The sequence below is a fragment of the Dermacentor silvarum genome, chromosome 1 (assembly GCF_013339745.2).
Source record: "Dermacentor silvarum isolate Dsil-2018 chromosome 1, BIME_Dsil_1.4, whole genome shotgun sequence".
Taxonomy (NCBI): Eukaryota; Metazoa; Arthropoda; class Arachnida; order Ixodida; family Ixodidae; genus Dermacentor; species Dermacentor silvarum.
Genome location: NC_051154.1, coordinates 342,177,170 through 342,194,203, shown reverse-complemented (window position 1 = coordinate 342,194,203; position 17,034 = coordinate 342,177,170). Strand labels below are relative to the sequence as shown.

The following is a 17,034-nucleotide window of genomic DNA, read 5'->3' as shown; positions in this document are numbered from 1 at the left end:
TTCGACTCTGTAAGGCCGTGCTCGCACGTCACCATGCAGAAAAACTGTATTGGTAATGATGCGTCCTGTAGGCAGTTGTGGCAAAACAAAATGGTACTCATCTTCTTGTTTCCTGTTACCGCGGCTGGTAAGGGCCGCCATCGCCGCTCCAACGGAGCTCATGATTCTACGAGCCGCACAGCGCGGCTGCCGGAAGCAGAATGACTCGGCCACGACTGCTCACACGTGGACAGCACTTCTACGCCACAATTATACGCCTTCACGAAGGCCATTCCAGAAAAAAAAAAGTAGCACTACGCAGTCGACAGGATTCGAGCCTGTGCGGGGAGACCCCAATGGATTTCGAGTCCATCGCCTTAACCACTCGGCCACGACTGCGCACACGTGGACAGCACTTCTACGCCACAATTATACGCCTTCACGAAGGCCATTCCAGAAAAAAAACTACCACTACGCAGCCGACAGGATTCGAACCTGTGCGGGGAGACCCCAATGGATTTCGAGTCCATCGCCTTAACCACTCGGCCACGACTGCGCCGACGTGCGACAGTGCTTCTGCGCCACAATTACACGCCTTCACGAAGGCTATTCCAGAAAAAAAACTACCACTACGCTACCGACAGGATTCGAACCTGTGCGGGGAGACCCCAATGGATTTCAAGTCCATCGCCTTAACCACTCGGCCACGACTGCGCACACGTGCGACAGTGCTTCCGCGCCACAATTACACACCTTCACGAAGGCATTCCAGAAAAAAAAACTACCAGTACGCAGCCGACAGGATTAGAACCTATGCGAGGAGACCCCAATGGATTTCGAGTCCATCGCCTTAACCACTCGGCCACGACTGCGCACACGTGCGACAGTGCTTCTGCGCCACAATTACACGCCTTCACGAAGGCATTCCAGAAAAAAAACTACCACTACGCAGCCAACAGGATTCGAGCCTGTGCGTGGAGACCCCAATGGATTTCGAGTCCATCGCCTTAACCACTCGGCCACGACTGCTTTTTTTTCTTTATTTCCTTTCTCAGGAATGATACAAAACAAAACAATCACTAATACATGCTACACTTTGTAATTAAAAACGCTTGCCTCCTTTCGGGAAACGTGGGTAATTATAACCGCTTCAGGTTAACAAGGGCATCTAATACAGGCATCCATTCTGGTGGATCATTCTGCGCTTTATATATCTCACGAATAAAGGCGATACCTTCTTTGAAGTATTCTCTGGCAGGCTGGGGGTTCATGTCGGCATGGTACACTGCCATTCTCGTTTTCCATATGCTATGAAGACATAGCGCCATAAACATGTCATACGGCACTCCTTTATCGTTTGCGGTTGGGAGGAAGCGGATGCCATATGGGGTAAGCTGCAAACCTTTTTTTTAAGGTACGCTGCAGTATGTCCCATAAGAAGGTGGCATCTTCACAATCAAGGAAATTATGGTCGATAGTTTCCGGTTGTTTGCACAGTAAGCAGTTTATCGCCCAGGGCACGAAGATACCCTTCTGCTCTAGCCACGGTTTAACGGGTAGAGTTCCGGTGTGCAAGTGAAAGAAAAACGTTTTAACCGTAAACCGTACTGGCATCCGCTTCACCCTTTTCAGTACGTCTTTGCCAGCCCCTGCTGGAAACATGGAGCGATACAATGGTTCTGGGATAGATACATCAATAACATCTTTACATAGTTTTTTCCGAGTGACGTTGCTGAGGTACTCCAACGAGAACCGTGCCGCGAGGAACTGGTAAGACCAGACGACTTCTCGCAGGAAGCCTCGTACTTTCGGCCCATTCACCCGATAAGACGACACAATGAACGCCGGCATAACATCACATAATCTCATTTGAATCACAGTGCATAGGAAAATATTGCTTTGGTCCCGCACAATGATAAATCTGGACACTACCTGTTTTAAAAACAAATGCGCCAAGCCCAGTCCGCCATTTTTCACTGAGCGAAATAAATTTGTGCGGCTTGTACGCTCCCATATTGACCCCCATATATACACTGCAAACACCCTGTGCAGCCTTTGAATGCTTGCTCTCGTCGCACACAATACTTGAAGAACATACCAGATCTTGGCTACAAGAAAGAGGTTACACACTGTTGACCTTGCAAATATAGATAGGTCTCTCCATCCAAACTTGGTCGATTTTTCCTTTATTTGCTCTGCTTCATTCTTCCAATAGTCATTAGTGTCTCTGTAGTGATTTAAAGGCACGCCGAGGTATTTCGTTGGTGAAACCGTCCACTGCATGCTTTCAAAGACTGCAGGGGTGTCATCCCAATCGCCATGCAAAAGGCCCTATGATTTGGCCCAATTGATAACGCTGCCTGTCATTTTAGAAAACCTCGTCGTGACACTGACCGCGTTCCTGACACTTACTTGGTCAGCACAGAAAACTGCAATGTCGTCAGCGTATGTGAGTAGCTTAACTTCGCTTGTGCTCAACCTAAAACCTTTTATTGCACTGGACGACATGATTTTCAAACAGAAAGGCTCCAGGTACAACGCAAACAGTAAAGGAGACAATGGGCATCCTTGCCTAACAGAGGACTTTTTCTGGAAACTGGCAGTTAATGATTTATTAATTTTAATCCTGCTAGAAATGTCCGCATAACACATTGTTATACCTTCCATCAGGACCGTCCCGACATTGATATATTCTATAATGTTGAAAAGGACTTTATGCGCAACTCTGTCGAATGCCTTCTCTAAGTCGAGTTGTAACATCGCTACTTATCCGCAGTAGACATCGCAGCACTCCAGGACTGTTCTAGCCACGTGTATGTTGGTCAGAATGGACCTTCCTTTTATGCCGCAAGTCAGATGTGGCCCTACAAGCTTGGTTATCACGCTTTGAAGTCTTCTGCTTAAAGCTTTAGCAAAAATCTTGTAGTCCGTCTTCGTTAGACTTATTGGTCGATACGCTCGTACTGAGAGCAATGCAGGTGGATCGTCTGTTTTTGGAAAAAGTACAACCTGGCTCTGCCTGAAAGAAGGGGGCAACTTTTTTCCTGTGTATACCTCAATTATGACGTTAAGAAGGACAACTGCTATTTCCGTTTTAAAAGACTTGTAGAATTCTGAACCCAAACCATCAGGGCCTGGAGATTTCCCTGCACTCAAATCACCGATCGCCCACTCAATTTCTGCAACGTTGATTGGAGCTTCGAGATTCGTTTTAAATTCTTCTAGTTTTGGCTTGAGCCTCAAGAAATCGCATGGAAAACCTTCTTCAATCTGTGGTTCGTGGCCAAGCAATTCTTGATAATAATCGACAAAAGCGCGTCGTATCAGTTCATCGTCTCGCACAACTTCATCTCTGTACATTATCGCTTTTATTTCGTTGCGCGACGCATAGCTTTTTTCGTCTGATAGAGCACGTTTGGTCGGGCTTTCACCCAAATATATTTTTTCCGCACGTGCGCGTACTACTGCTCCTCTGTATCTTTCTGTATTAATTACTTCTAGTTTGCTTTTAACTTCTTTTATTTCTCTGGCAAAGGTACCCGGAGCTGCAGTTTCCGCATTCAAATAAAAGTCAAGCAGACATTGCATCTCAGTCTCTTCTTTCCTTTGGTGTCTACGCAATGCGCCGGCTCTTTCGATAGCTGAAATTTTCGCGTTTTGTTTGAAAACTTCCCATGCTTCAGCGTAACACCCCGGTTCACTTTCCAGTAGATCACCAATTTTTCCTTTTATTTCCATCACATATACCTCGCCATCGAGGATCTTAACATTGCATTTCCACAGCTCCCAGTTAAACTTCGCTGATTTCCTCGGGCCTAGCGTACATATAACCAAGCTATGGTCGCTAAAAGAAACGTTTTTAACATAGTATTTATTGCAAAAGAGTGCCAAATCTGCGGAAACATAGATTCGGTCCAGTCTAGCTTGGCTGTCCTACTGGTAGTAGGTGAACCGAGGCAATGTACCGTTTGATAGGAAGCACGCTACATCTTCTAATTGGTGTTCTACAGTCAGTGAGTTTAGTACTGATACACTCGCATCCCGTATAGGGGAATCTCTTGCCCTATCCTCTACTCTGCACACACGGTTAATGTCCCCCATCATTATAACAGTCCTGTCACACGTCAGATAATGTTCAACACTTTCAAAAAACAATCTGCGCTCATTTGCTACGTTTGGGGCATATAAACCAACTATTCGGAAATTCTAGGCCTGCAACGTTATGTCACATACAATAAGCCGTCCAGTGACACACGCGTACACACTGTCAACAGATATTCCTGTGGAGTGCTTCACAAACAGCGCACAACCACCGGCGGTATCAATTGCATGCGAAACGTATACATTGTAGTACACCCTAAATGGTTCAACCATGCGGTTTGTTCCTTCTGCACTTCCAATCTTTGTTTCCTGTATGGCAATTACGTCCAGCTCATTTTCCATAAAAAGTCGATTCAGCTGGCATTGCTTCCTCCGCGTCGACAAACCCCGCACATTAAGGGTGTCCACATAAAGAGGTGTTTGAAGAGTAATTGCCATTTTTCTTACGCTACACAAAACCGCATGGTAGCACCTTTCTTAGTACAAGACGACATCCCACTCACATTTAAAAAGCATATCCAAGTCACTCCAGCCATTTTGATTGCAACTTTGATTTCGCCGTGGCGGAATCGACGTACTGTCTCTTCCGGTCAACTACGCTGCTATTGTCCGGTTGAAAGAAAAAAAAGGATGTCACGTCGCCGGCGGGGCTGGTGGTTTCCGCTCGGGCCGTGGCTCGAGCGGTATTTTCGGTGCGAATTTGAAAGTAGCAATTCGAATGGGTGTCGTCTTGACAGGCGGTTCATCCGTTGCAATCTGGTCAGTCATGTGCCCTTCTTTGCCGTCTTCATGGAGTCTTTTTGACGCAAGGCTGCTGGCACTACTCATAGTGACGTCTGTAATTACAGGGCCTTCCTCGACCCTCACGCCAGGTGCTTTGCCTTGGCTCGTTGGGGCGCACGTCACCAGTGTCTCTGCAGCCTCGGTCGAAGCATTGGCTGTCACTTCCTCATTAAAGGCTGCATCCTTTTGGATTAGATGGATGGCGCTAGGCGCACCAGGAATTCGCGAGCTGTCTGCCTCGGGGGTAGTTTCAGCCGCGTCTGCCTCGTCCATAAGATGTTCCGTCGACACTTCTTCATTTGCTTTGACGTCCACCACGTTTGCGTAGGTTCGCACGCAGCTGCGTTCATCATGGCCATATCGCCGACAGTTTTAGCACAACGCGGTACCCGGCAGTCGCGCCTGATATGACCCGTGGCGTGGCACCTCAAGCATAGCGGGGGGCGTCCCGGTGCGACGAGTAGAGCCATGATTCCTGCAACCCGCCACTGATCGGGTAAATCTTCTAGCGTCATAACAGGCTTGAGCTTCAGACCAACTGTGCGCGTTGACGAGCCCTTGCCAGCTATTCCATGCACTCGCCAGCGCTCCTTTTAGATACCATTCACTTTCCTGTATGGTGCCAGAGCAGAACGCACTTCTTCGTCTGTTACATTATGTAGCACCCAGTAAAGCGTGATACGCACTTCTTGATTTTCGGGGTCAATCACAAGGCACCGTTTCTACTTGACCCGTACTTCACGGATTCCTACCATCTTCTTAGTAGATTCGGCACTTTTAAACGTAAGGGCCCAAACGTAGTTCATCTGGAACGCCCCCAAAGCTATTACTTCAGGGAGCACTCCAAGATGAACCAACATGTCCCGAAAATCTTCTACACGATAAGGCCTGGCTTTCAAATCCCCAGGAAGAAAAACAGTATTCGCAACGGACGCACCTGTTGGCAGCGACGGCAGAACTTGATAGTCCAGGGTGTCATCAGCTAAAAACCTGTTTCCGCGGTCCACCTCTGATACCGCTCTGGCGGAGCCCATTCCACAAGCGTCCGTTTGCTATCACGGCCTGATGTAGAATGACTCGGCCACGACTGCGCACACGTGCGACAGCGCTTCTGCGCCACAATTACACGCCTTCACGAAGGCATTTCAGAAAAAAAACTACTACTACGCAGCCGACAGGATTCGAGCCTGTGGGGGAGACCCCGCTGGATTTCGAGTCCATCGCCTTAACCACTCGGCCACGACTGTTTTTTTTTCTTTATTGCCGGTTTGCAACACATTTACAGATATCAAGAAAAACAATGTAAAGAAGTTTAAAAGCGCCTGCCACACTTTGGCTGACGCTAGGTATTTAAAAGCACTTGATAGATGCCAGTTCATCTAATACTGAAATCCATTCATTGTCCTCGTTACTTGCCTGGTACACCTCTCGCATTAGGAGCATGCTCTCTATAAAGTTTTCCCTTGCAGATTGGATTCTAACCCCTTCAGTCACGGCGTACACATTTGTGTACGCGACTTATTTACGCAATTTCTCTGCAGTGGTGTCAAGGAATAGATCGCGAACATTATGCTTATAGTAACTTGAAAATTCCGCTTACCTAATGCACCTCCATTTTATTTCTGAGTGCAATGTGTCACTATAGACGACCGCTTTGGTGAAGGCACTACCGTGTTTGACGGGCTGTTCGACGTGAAGCGGTTTGGTAGCAGCTGTGAAATAACTTTTTTTATTTCTAGTAATGCTTGCAGCGAATAATTAAATTGTGTATGTAATTCGAGTGGTTTACTAAATATATTTTATGAAGAAACGTAGTATGACTGACTGATCACTAAGCAGATATTCGATAACTCTATAATTATAATGAGTCATCACAATATGCACAAGGAGTCCTTCCACTACCTAGATTTGCTTTCAATGGAGCATGCAGTACCTTGGCATAAATATTTGTAAATTTCATACATTTATCGAAAGTCTATCACAATTCGTGACTGAAGGGGCTAATATGCTCATGGCGTACCGCCATTCGAGTCTTCCATAGACTATGAAGACAATAACATGAACATATCATGAGGCACTCCATTATCATTAGATGTAGGGAGAAAGCGGATTCCATACGGTGTCACCGGTAGTTCCTTCTTTAATGTACGTTTAAGAACGTCCCATAAGAACACTGCATCGGAGCAGTCCAGAAAAATGTGTTCTATTGTTTCTGGTTTTCTGCATCTTAAATAGTTTACTGACCATGCTACAAACAGGCCTTTCTCTTTGAGCCATGGCTTAACCGGTAACGTTTCACTGTGAAGTTGATAGAAAAAGGACTTGGCTGACGAGCGCACGGGCATCCGCTTTACCCTTTTTAACACATTTGCTCCACTTTCTATACAAAATTTGGTCCTATATATTGGTAAAGGCAGACATATCTCAACAACATCTTTGTATAGCTTTTTGCGCTTAACACTACTCAAATACTCTAAAAAAAACGCGCGCACAAAAATTGGTAAGCCCATACAACTTCACGCAGAAAGCCCTTGATAATATTTGTTCTCGCTAGTTTAGTTGACACAATATAATTTGGTAAAACGTCACTCAGACGTTCTTGAAACACAGTTAACAGAAAAACATTTTTTTGATCGCGCAAAAACAGAAATCGCGAAACCACTTGCCTCAAGAACAAGTGAGCTAGGCCAAGGCCACCTTGCTTAACTAAGGTGAACAAATTGGTACGGCTCGTACGCTCCCACACAGATCCCCAGATAAAGACGGCAAATTCCCAGTGCATTTTTTGTATGCTTGTTCTAGATGCGCAGAGGGCCTGTAGCACGAACCAAATCTTAGCGACAAGATAGAGGCTGCATACTGTTGCTCTCGTGAACATGGAAAGGTCTCTTCCACCAAACTTTTTTGTTTTTTCCTTCACTTCTGCGCATTGCTCTTTCCAGTAGTCTTTCGTGTCCCTAAAATGCTGTAGCGGTACACCGTGGTACCTCATAGGCGAACACGTCCAATGTACACTTTCTATTTCAGTGGGAATGTCTTCCCAAGCCCCGTGCAATAGTCCTACTGATTTTACCCAATTAATAACACTCCCTGACATTTTACAGAAATTTCTTGCCACGTCGACCGCTTTAGTGACGCTATCTTTATCGCTACAAAACACTGCTACATCATCTGCGTATGCTAGTAGCTTTATTTCACTAGAACCTACCCTATAACCTACGATATCGCTACACGAAAGCACCTTTAAACAGAAAGGCTCCAAGTATAATGCAAAAAGCAACGGCGACAAACAACATCCCTGTCTCACAGATGATTTGAGTTGTATACTTTCTGTTAATGTCTTATTAATTATAATCTTAGAAACTATTCGATCATAGCACATTTTAACACCTTCTGTCAACACAGATCCAACATTCACATGTTCAAGTACAAGAAAAAGGATTTCATGCGCCACCCTATCGAAGGCCTTTTCCAAATCTAACTGTAGTACTGCGACCTTCTCTGAAAAGGCATCGCAACACTCGAGGACCGTTCGTGCCACGTGAATGTTAGTCATAATAGACCGTCCCTTCATTCCACACGTCTGATGTGGTCCTACTAACTTCTGTATGACCGACTGCAGTCGCCTCCCGAGAACTTTTGTGTATATCTGTAGTCCGTATTTGTAAGGCTAATAGGGCGATATGCCCGCACCGAAAGTAAAGTTTGAGGGTCGTCGCTCTTCGGTATTAATACTACATGACTCTCACGAAAGGACGGTGGTAGTACTTGCTTCTCATATGCCTCATTAATTAACTCATGTAAAATTATTGCCATATCCTTTTTAAAAGCCTTATAAAAAGCTGCGCCTAATTCGTCAGGGCCTGGTGATTTATCTACCGCTAACTCATTTATGGCGTGTTCTATTTCAGCGACAGTAATTGGCTGCTCGAGATTCAGCCTTACATCGTTATCCAACTTTGGAAGAAGCTTCAAAAAGTGATTTTCGAATCCTTCCGCAAGCTCTCGTTCAGTGCCTAACAATTTGCTGTAATGCTCATGAAAAGCCCGCTGAATGTATTCGTTCTCTCGAACAATTCCGTTTCGATATGTGATGGCTCTTATCTCGTTTCGTGAAGCGTAGCTCTTTTCGTCCGAAAACGCTGTTTTTGTCGGATTTTCACCGCACCATAATCTTGCTGCGCGCGCACGTATAACCGCACCTCGATAGTTTTATTGATCAACGCTCTCTAACTGAACTTTTACTTCTTTCATTCCCTTCGCAAAGATACCTGGGCAAGAGCTCTCCATAGTTAGGTAGAAGTCAAGTTGGCATTGTAACTCTTTTTCTTTTCTTTTTTCCTCCCGGCGTAATGTGCATGATCTTTCCATTGCCATTAACTTCGTTTCCTGCTTGAAACATTCCCATGCTTCCGCAATACTTTTACAGTCCTTCTCTAAAAGTTTCTGAATGTTATGGTTAACTTTCTTAACGAAAAGTTCGTCATCTAGCAGTTTCGAATTTAACTTCTACAACGCCCAGTTAAATTTTGGTTTTCTAGGTCCCAATGCCAACATAACCAAACAGTGGTCACTGAAACACACAGATTTGACCTCATAGCTGCTACACATTGTAACCAAGTCAGCTGTCATGTATATCCTATCCAATCGTGCATGGCTGGCTCCTTGAAAATGCGTGAACTTAGGAGTCGAGCCATGTCCCATGACATAACCCACATCTACCAAATTGCCTTCGCTTATACTCGTGGCTAAAAATTGCGCGCTTGCGTCGTGAACCATAGGACTTAGCACTCGGTCCTCAGCATAGCAAACACAGTTGAAGTCTCCCATCAATAAAATGTTGCTTTGACAATTCAATTGACTTTTAAGGCCTTCAAAGAACACCTTGCGCTCACATACTTTGTTAGGTGCGTAAACACATATCGCTCGCCACTTCACCGCTCCATTTACAAAGTCGCACACTATTTGACGGCCATTACCATCACATACAACATTTTCAATAACTATGTTCAGTGCACTCCGAATAAAAAGGGCGCACCCACCAGCTTCACCAACAGAATGTGATACACACACATAATACCGTGTCCGAAACGCATCTACCATACGGTCCGTTCCTTCTTCATATTCGACTTTAGTTTCCTGCACGGCGATAATAACTAGATCAGTTTCCATGAACAGTCTGCTTAGCTGGTACTGTTTTCGTTTAGACCCAAGGCCCCTTACATTAATACTACCTACACGTATCGTGATATCTGTGGGATTCATTATGCTATGAAGAAAGAACGGACCGACGACACTCTTTGCACACAACTAGCTGCACACTCACGTTTCCTGGTACTGCGCAGCGAAAACCATCCTCTGGACTGCCGTCGTTGGATGCCATATCTATGGATTTCATTGTGCAAATTGTGCCTTGTTGCAGTGGCGCGTTGCCACACCACCCCAAGCAAGCCCCGCCACCCACTCCGGCAAAAAAGAAAAGTAACACTGGTACACACATTATCACACTATGTCGGCGCCGGCGCCGACGGTTTCCTGTCGGGTGGCAAGTTCGGTGCCGGCTTCAGCGTCGGTCGACGGACATTGGTGGTCTTCAAGGGAGGCTCGCTTTGAGCCACCTCGCTTTGAGCCCCTGGTTCACCGTCATTGCTTTCCTCAAGGGTCCTTTTCGCTGCCGCACCGCTGGTGTCCATAGGGGTTTCCTTGTCTGTTGGCGTCCTCACTTTCTCTTTATTGCAGTCCATTGTGGCGACCTTGGTCGCTGCGTCCCTGGCCGGCGTTTCCGCGGCTGGCTCTGCTCCTTGCACTTTACCTTCCTTTCCGACTTTGACGATTTCGGTAGACTCGTCAGGCGTACCCACGCCTTTCACCTTTGTGTTTTGCGTACCGCTGAGACCGCCAGCCGCTTCCTCAGCGTCAGCGGCATCCATGACGTGCTCTTCAATGACCTCGTCGATCTTCGCAGGGCCTGCGATGTTCGCATACGTCCGCACACACTGGCTCTCATCGTGCCCAAAGCGCCGGCAAAGGGCACAACGGGGTACGCGGCACTCCCGCCTTATATGTCCTGTACGGTTGCACCTCAGGCACAACGGAGCCCTTCCAGGGGCCACAAGAAGTGCCATCATACCGGCCACTCGAAACTGATGTGGCAGATCGTCGATGGTCACGCCCGCCTTGAGCTTCAAGGTTACGGTGCGCGTTGTCGACCCTTTGTCCGTGATGCCTTGCACCCGCCAGCGTTGTCTCGCCACGTCAGTGGCTTTTCCATAAGGGGCGAGAGCCGCACGGACGTCTTCGTCCGGGACATGGTGAAGGAGCCAGAACACCTTCACACGTACCTCCTGACTTGCAGGGTCCAGCACTAGGCATCTTCTTTCTTTCACCATAATTTCCCCGAACGCCAACATTTTCTTCGTCGCCTCCGAGCTCCTGAAGGTAACCGCCCAAACGTGGTTCATCTGGAACGCCCCCAAGCTAACAACCTCGGGCAGCAGTCCCAGACGAACCAGCGTGTCCCTGAAATCTTCGGCGCGTAAAGGCCTAGCGGTCACATCCCCGTGAAGGAAAACAATATACAAAACGCAGGATCCTGTTGGCAATTGCGGCAAAACAACTTGGTATTCCTTGTCTTCATCGGCAATAATCCTGTTTCCGCGGCTCGGCTGAGCCGCAAACACCGCTCCACCGGAGCAAGACATTCCGCGTCCGTATCGAACGGTAGCCGGAAGTAGAATCCACTCGGCCACGACTGCGCACACGTGCGACAGCGCTTCTGCGCCACAATTACACGCCTTCACGAAGGCATTCCAGAAAAAAACTACTACTACGCAGCCGACAGAATTCGAACCTGTGCGGGGAGGCCCCACTGGATTTCGAGTCCATCGCCTTAACCACTCGGCCACGACTGCGCACACGTGCGACAGCGCTTCTGCGCCACAATTACACGCCTTCACGAAGGCATTTCAGAAAAAAAAACTACTACTACGCAGCCGACAGAATTCGAACCTGTGCGGGGAGACCCCAAATGATTTCGAGTGCATCGCCTTAACCACTCGGCCACGACTTTTTTCTTTATTGCCTGCATTGACACTAGCGAAACATACAAATGCATATATACAGTGCACCGACATCACGTAGGCGCGATGGTCATATTAAAATTTCTTGAGGCACACCAGCTCATCAAGAATGCTAACCCAGTCTGCGGGTTCACTCTGTGCACGATACACTTCTCGTATAAAAGAAACACTTTCAATGAAGTTCTCTCGCGTAGAGCGTGCATTCGCGTCAGCATGACGAACAGCCATTCTCGTCATCCACAAACTGTGGAGGCCCAGGAGCATGAACATATCAAAAGGTATTCCTTGATCACTTTCAACTGGCAGGAATCGAATTACATACGGGGTTATGGGGAGTTCTTTTTTGAGAGTGCGCTGCAAGACATCCCAATGAAATACTGCGTCCCGACAATCAATGAAGGCATGTTCAATTGTTTCGGGCTTTGTACACAGCAAGCAGTTCGTTGTCCACGGTACGAATATTCCTTTCTGTTCAAGCCATACTTTAACGGGGAGGGTGTTTGTGTGTAGCTGGAAAAAAAATGTTTTCGCAGCAGGTCTTACAGGCATCCTTTTGACTCGTTTCAGCACATCTTTTCCTGGGCCTCCACAGTGAACAATCCTATACAGTGGGGTAGGTAGCATGCTGTCAACCAAATCGACGTACAGGTTTTTCTTTCTCACTGAGCACAAATACTCCAGCGAAAACCGTGCACAGAGTATTCGAAAAGACGCAACTACTTCACGATAATAACCAGTCGCTCTTCTACTGATAACACTGGATGTAGTTAAAACAAATTCCGGCAGTTCTGTTGCCATTCTCGCCTGAATGACAGTGCGGAGAAAAGCATTTCGTTCATCGCGCAGGAAAAAGAACCGCGATACAATCTGTCTGATGAACAAGTGTGAGAGCCCAAGGCCTCCACTGCGAGCAATGCGAAAAAGGTTTGTACGGCTGGTTCGCTCCCAAGTGGAATTCCATATAAAGGTAGCGAACACCCGGTGCACTTTTTGAACACTGACACGAGACATGAACATTACTTGCAGTATATGCCAGACTTTGGCAACCAAAAAAAAAACATTGCAAGCTGAGGCACGCGCAAACACTGATAATCCCCGGCCTTGCCATCCCTTTATCTTTTCTTTCATCAATTCTGTTTGTCCGCGCCATAACTGCGTGGAGTCTTGATAGTGCTCAAATGACACACCTAGATAAGGTGCAGGCACTGTAGTCCATTGCATTCCGGCGAAATCAGTGGGCATCGCGTCCCAATTTCCATGCCATATGCCAACACTTTTTTCGAAGTTTATCTGGGCGCCCGTGTACTTGCAGAAAGATCTTGCCAGGCGGACAGCCTCGATCACGCTTTCCTTGTCTTCACAAAAGACGGCGACGTCATCTGCATAGGCTAGCGTTTTAACTTCAGCGGCGTGTAGCCTAAAACCACGTATGTTTACATCATGGATGACTGACAAACAAAAAGGTTCGAGGTATACGGCAAAAAGCAATGGGGACAAAGGACAGCCTTGTCGTACAGACGAGCGGACTGGCACCTTCGAACCAAGGCATTTATTAATTACAATCTGCGTTGAACACTCTTCATAAGCCATTTTAACGCCCTCTAAAATGATGTTCCCAACATTACAGTACTGCAATATAGAGAAAAGCACCTCATGTGACACCCGGTCGAAGGCCTTCGCAAGGTCGAGCTGCAACATCGCCACCCGACCCCCAATGTCATCACAACATTCTAACACATTCTTTGCAATGTGGGTGTTGGTGAAAATTGTACGGCCTTTAATGCCACACGTCTGGTGTGGCCCTACAAGCTCCTTAATCACGCTTTGGAATCGTCCAGCCAGTACTTTCATAAGCATTTTGTAGTCTGTGTTGGTTAGACTTATCGGTCTGTATGAGCCTACTAAAAGAAGCTTTTCCCGGTCATCGGTTTTTGGAATCAACACTACGTGTGACATGCGGAATGAGGCTGGCACTTTTTTAACTTCGTACGCTTCTGAGAGTAGTCTGTGCAAAATACAGGAAAACTCGTGACTGAATGATTTGTAAAACTTGGCGCCTAGGTCGTCTGGCCCTGGCGACTTTCCTGACGGCAACTCATCTATCGCCCTTTCAATCACGGGTACACTTATTGGCATTTCAACGCTTTCTCTAACGCCGTCTTCCAACCTTGGCATTTCGCTCATGAATTCGCTGTCGAAGCCTAGTCCAGAGCGTGTCCCATTGCCGAACAATTCCCGATAATGCTCAACGAAGGCTCTCTCGATTAAAACAGCTTCTGACGTCACCTCGTTTTGAAAACGTATCTGTTTAATCTCATTTCTTGACGCATGCCGCTTTTCGTCGCTCATTGCCCGTTTGTTTGGCATCTCACCCATCCATAACCGTTCGCTCCGAGCACGTATAACTGCAGCTTTATATCGCTCTGCGTCAATAACTTCCAGTTCATGTCTTACTTTCTTTAAATTTTCCGCAACCTGATCATGAACCGTATTTTGTACGTTCAAAAGAACTTCTAGCTGTCTTTGCAGCTCTCTTTGTTTCTGCAGTTCTTCATGCTGGCGGCTGCTTCCTCTTTTGATCGCAATTAACTTAACTTGGACCTTAAATTCTTCCCATGCAGCCATAAAATTGTCATGCTTCTTTGTCATCAAGTCTAATAGCTTTTCCTTTACTCTGCGCACAAATGGCTCATCATCAAGCAGCTTTTCGTTGAATTTCCACGTGTTCCAGTTGAATCGTGTTCTTTTAACTTTTGCCCCCATCACGAAGCTCACTAAGCTATGATCCGTGAACGATAGTGGTGTGACGTTATAACTGTTACAAAGGGGGATCAAATTTAGTGAAACATACACTCTGTCCAGCCTTGCTCGACTGTTTCCTTGAATGTGTGTGTACTGCGGAATCGTACCGTCAGTGAAAATTTGACCCACATCTTCTAAGTTGTGGTCGTCAATTAGGGAGCTCAAATAGAGAGCGCTTTTGTCAGGAACACGTTCCCCTCGGTTTCGATCTTCCGCAGTACACACACAATTAAAATCACCAAGAAATATGATGTAGCGGTCACACTTTAGGTACTGCTCTCTATACTCAAAATACAACGCTCGGTCATTCACAATGTTCGGCGCATAAACGCATATGAGCCGCCACGACGCTCCAGAAAAGGAACAATCGACAATGAGCATGCGGCCAGTTTGACATACAGTTACACGTTCTTCAATAATGCCAGCACTCTTCCGCATAAGCAGCGCGCACCCGCCTGGTGTACCATTAGCATGACATACGCACACATTGTAATGCGCCGTGAAAGGCGTCACCATGCGATCGGTCTGCTCTTGAGTTTCGACCTTAGTTTCTTGTAAGGCGACAACATCGAGTTCCTTCTCCATACACAAGCGACTGAGTTGATACTGTCTCCTTCGCGCTCCGAGGCCACGAACATTTAAAGTGGCCACTCTCAATGCTGTCTCTAATTTCACCGCAATTAGTCTGTATAAGCAAGCCGATCGCAAGGTGCCGCTGGAGAACAAACCATTCCAACACTTTGTAAAAAACTTTCCAAAAACAAATGCTCAACGAAAAGCCGCTCTAACCACACGCGTACCTTTACGGTGTACGCGTAGGCTAATTCTGAAGTGGCACCCATCTCGTGACGTCGCTAGTCCGGGCGCCCCAGTATGCGCCGGGTCCAAGGTAGGCGGTTCTGCCGCCGTCCGTCTGTCCGGCGGGATGTTCGGTTTCGGGCGAATGGACGCCCGACGACTCGCCTGGGTTTTCTGCGGCGGTTCGTCTTTGGTCTCATTGTCAAATTCCTCCTCTTGGCCGCTCGTTACGTCCCTTGCTCTCTTCGTGGCCGCACTGCTTGCACTCGTGTCTACGACGTCCATCATTGCAGTTGCTGGCCCGTGCTCTGCTGTACTCGCCCCGGCAGAGGCGAGTTCTATGGTCGTTTCTTCTTTGCCTTTTCCGTCACTTGTCTGCACTGCAGCTTTCTGTTCAGTAGTTACTACAGTTGCCACCTTCGAGGATATGTAAGCCTGCTCAGTGGGCGTCGCAAATGTGTCGGCCGGCAGAACTTGCGCACGGAAAGACTCATCCACGTCTGCCTCATCCATTAACAGGTCAGCCACGTCCTCCCGAGGCGCCGGTCCCGTTACGGACGCGTAGGTCTTAACACACTCCGTCTCATCATGGCCGTAGCGCCGGCAAACGGCACATCTCGGGACGCGACAGTCACGTCGAACATGACCGGTGTTTCGGCATTTCAGGTAAAGTGGTGCTCTGCCTGGTACAACAACTAAGGCCTGCTCACCAGCGACACGAAGTTGATGAGGCATGTCTTCCACGGTCATACCCGTCTTCAAAACCAACGACACCGCACGCGTTGAGGATGCTTTATCTTGCACTCCGTGGACACGCCATTTCTCCCGGAAGACGCCCACGACCTTCCCGTACGGTGAAAGGGCGGTGGGTATGTCCTCGTCCGTCACGTTGTGTAGCATCCAATGCAGCTACAGCCGCACGGCCTGGTTTGCTGGATCAACAACGATGCACCGATGTTCATTCACTTTTACTTCCTTGGCGCTTGCAAGCCTTTTGACACCTTCATCGCTCTTGAAAGTCACTGCCCAAACGTGGCTCATTTGATACGCCCCTAGGGCGATAACATCCGGCAGTACGCCTAAGCTAGCCAGTGCGTCGCGGAAGTGCTCCACCCGATACGGCCTGGCACGCACATCGGCATGTAAAAACAATGTATTTAAAACAATCCAACCTGTAGGCAGTTGAGGCAGCAAAACTTGATATTCCGGGTCTTCTGAGCCAAAATTCCTGGTACCGTGGCCCTGCTGGGCCGCTGAAGCCGCTCCTATGGAGCTCATGGTCGACACGTCCGCTCGCTAGCGCGGCAGAGAGCCGAGTCTCGGCCACGACTGCGCACACGTGCGACAGCGCTTGTGCGCCACAATTACACGCCTTCACGAAGGCATTCCAGAAAAAAGAAACTACTACTACGCAGCCGACAGGATTCGAACCTGTGCGGGGAGACCCCAATGGATTTCGAATGCATCGCCTTAACCACTCGGCCACGACTGC

At 47.6% G+C, this 17,034-nt stretch overlaps 8 non-coding genes across 8 annotated transcripts; all 8 read right to left on the bottom strand.

Moving 5' to 3' along the window:
• Positions 1-296: 296 nt before the first annotated feature.
• Positions 297-378, bottom strand: Trnas-cga (transfer RNA serine (anticodon CGA)). The gene has a single exon. It is a non-coding gene; the product is annotated as a tRNA-Ser (tRNA).
• Positions 379-453: 75 nt separating this feature from the next.
• Positions 454-535, bottom strand: Trnas-cga (transfer RNA serine (anticodon CGA)). The gene has a single exon. It is a non-coding gene; the product is annotated as a tRNA-Ser (tRNA).
• Positions 536-611: 76 nt separating this feature from the next.
• Trnas-uga (transfer RNA serine (anticodon UGA)) lies at positions 612-693 on the bottom strand. Its single transcript has one exon. It is a non-coding gene; the product is annotated as a tRNA-Ser (tRNA).
• Positions 694-769: 76 nt separating this feature from the next.
• Trnas-cga (transfer RNA serine (anticodon CGA)) lies at positions 770-851 on the bottom strand. The gene has a single exon. It is a non-coding gene; the product is annotated as a tRNA-Ser (tRNA).
• Positions 852-926: 75 nt separating this feature from the next.
• On the bottom strand, positions 927-1,008 carry Trnas-cga (transfer RNA serine (anticodon CGA)). Its single transcript has one exon. It is a non-coding gene; the product is annotated as a tRNA-Ser (tRNA).
• Positions 1,009-6,029: 5,021 nt separating this feature from the next.
• Trnas-cga (transfer RNA serine (anticodon CGA)) lies at positions 6,030-6,110 on the bottom strand. Its single transcript has one exon. It is a non-coding gene; the product is annotated as a tRNA-Ser (tRNA).
• A 5,582-nt stretch (positions 6,111-11,692) lies between these two features.
• On the bottom strand, positions 11,693-11,774 carry Trnas-cga (transfer RNA serine (anticodon CGA)). The gene has a single exon. It is a non-coding gene; the product is annotated as a tRNA-Ser (tRNA).
• A 5,178-nt stretch (positions 11,775-16,952) lies between these two features.
• Positions 16,953-17,034, bottom strand: Trnas-cga (transfer RNA serine (anticodon CGA)). Its single transcript has one exon. It is a non-coding gene; the product is annotated as a tRNA-Ser (tRNA).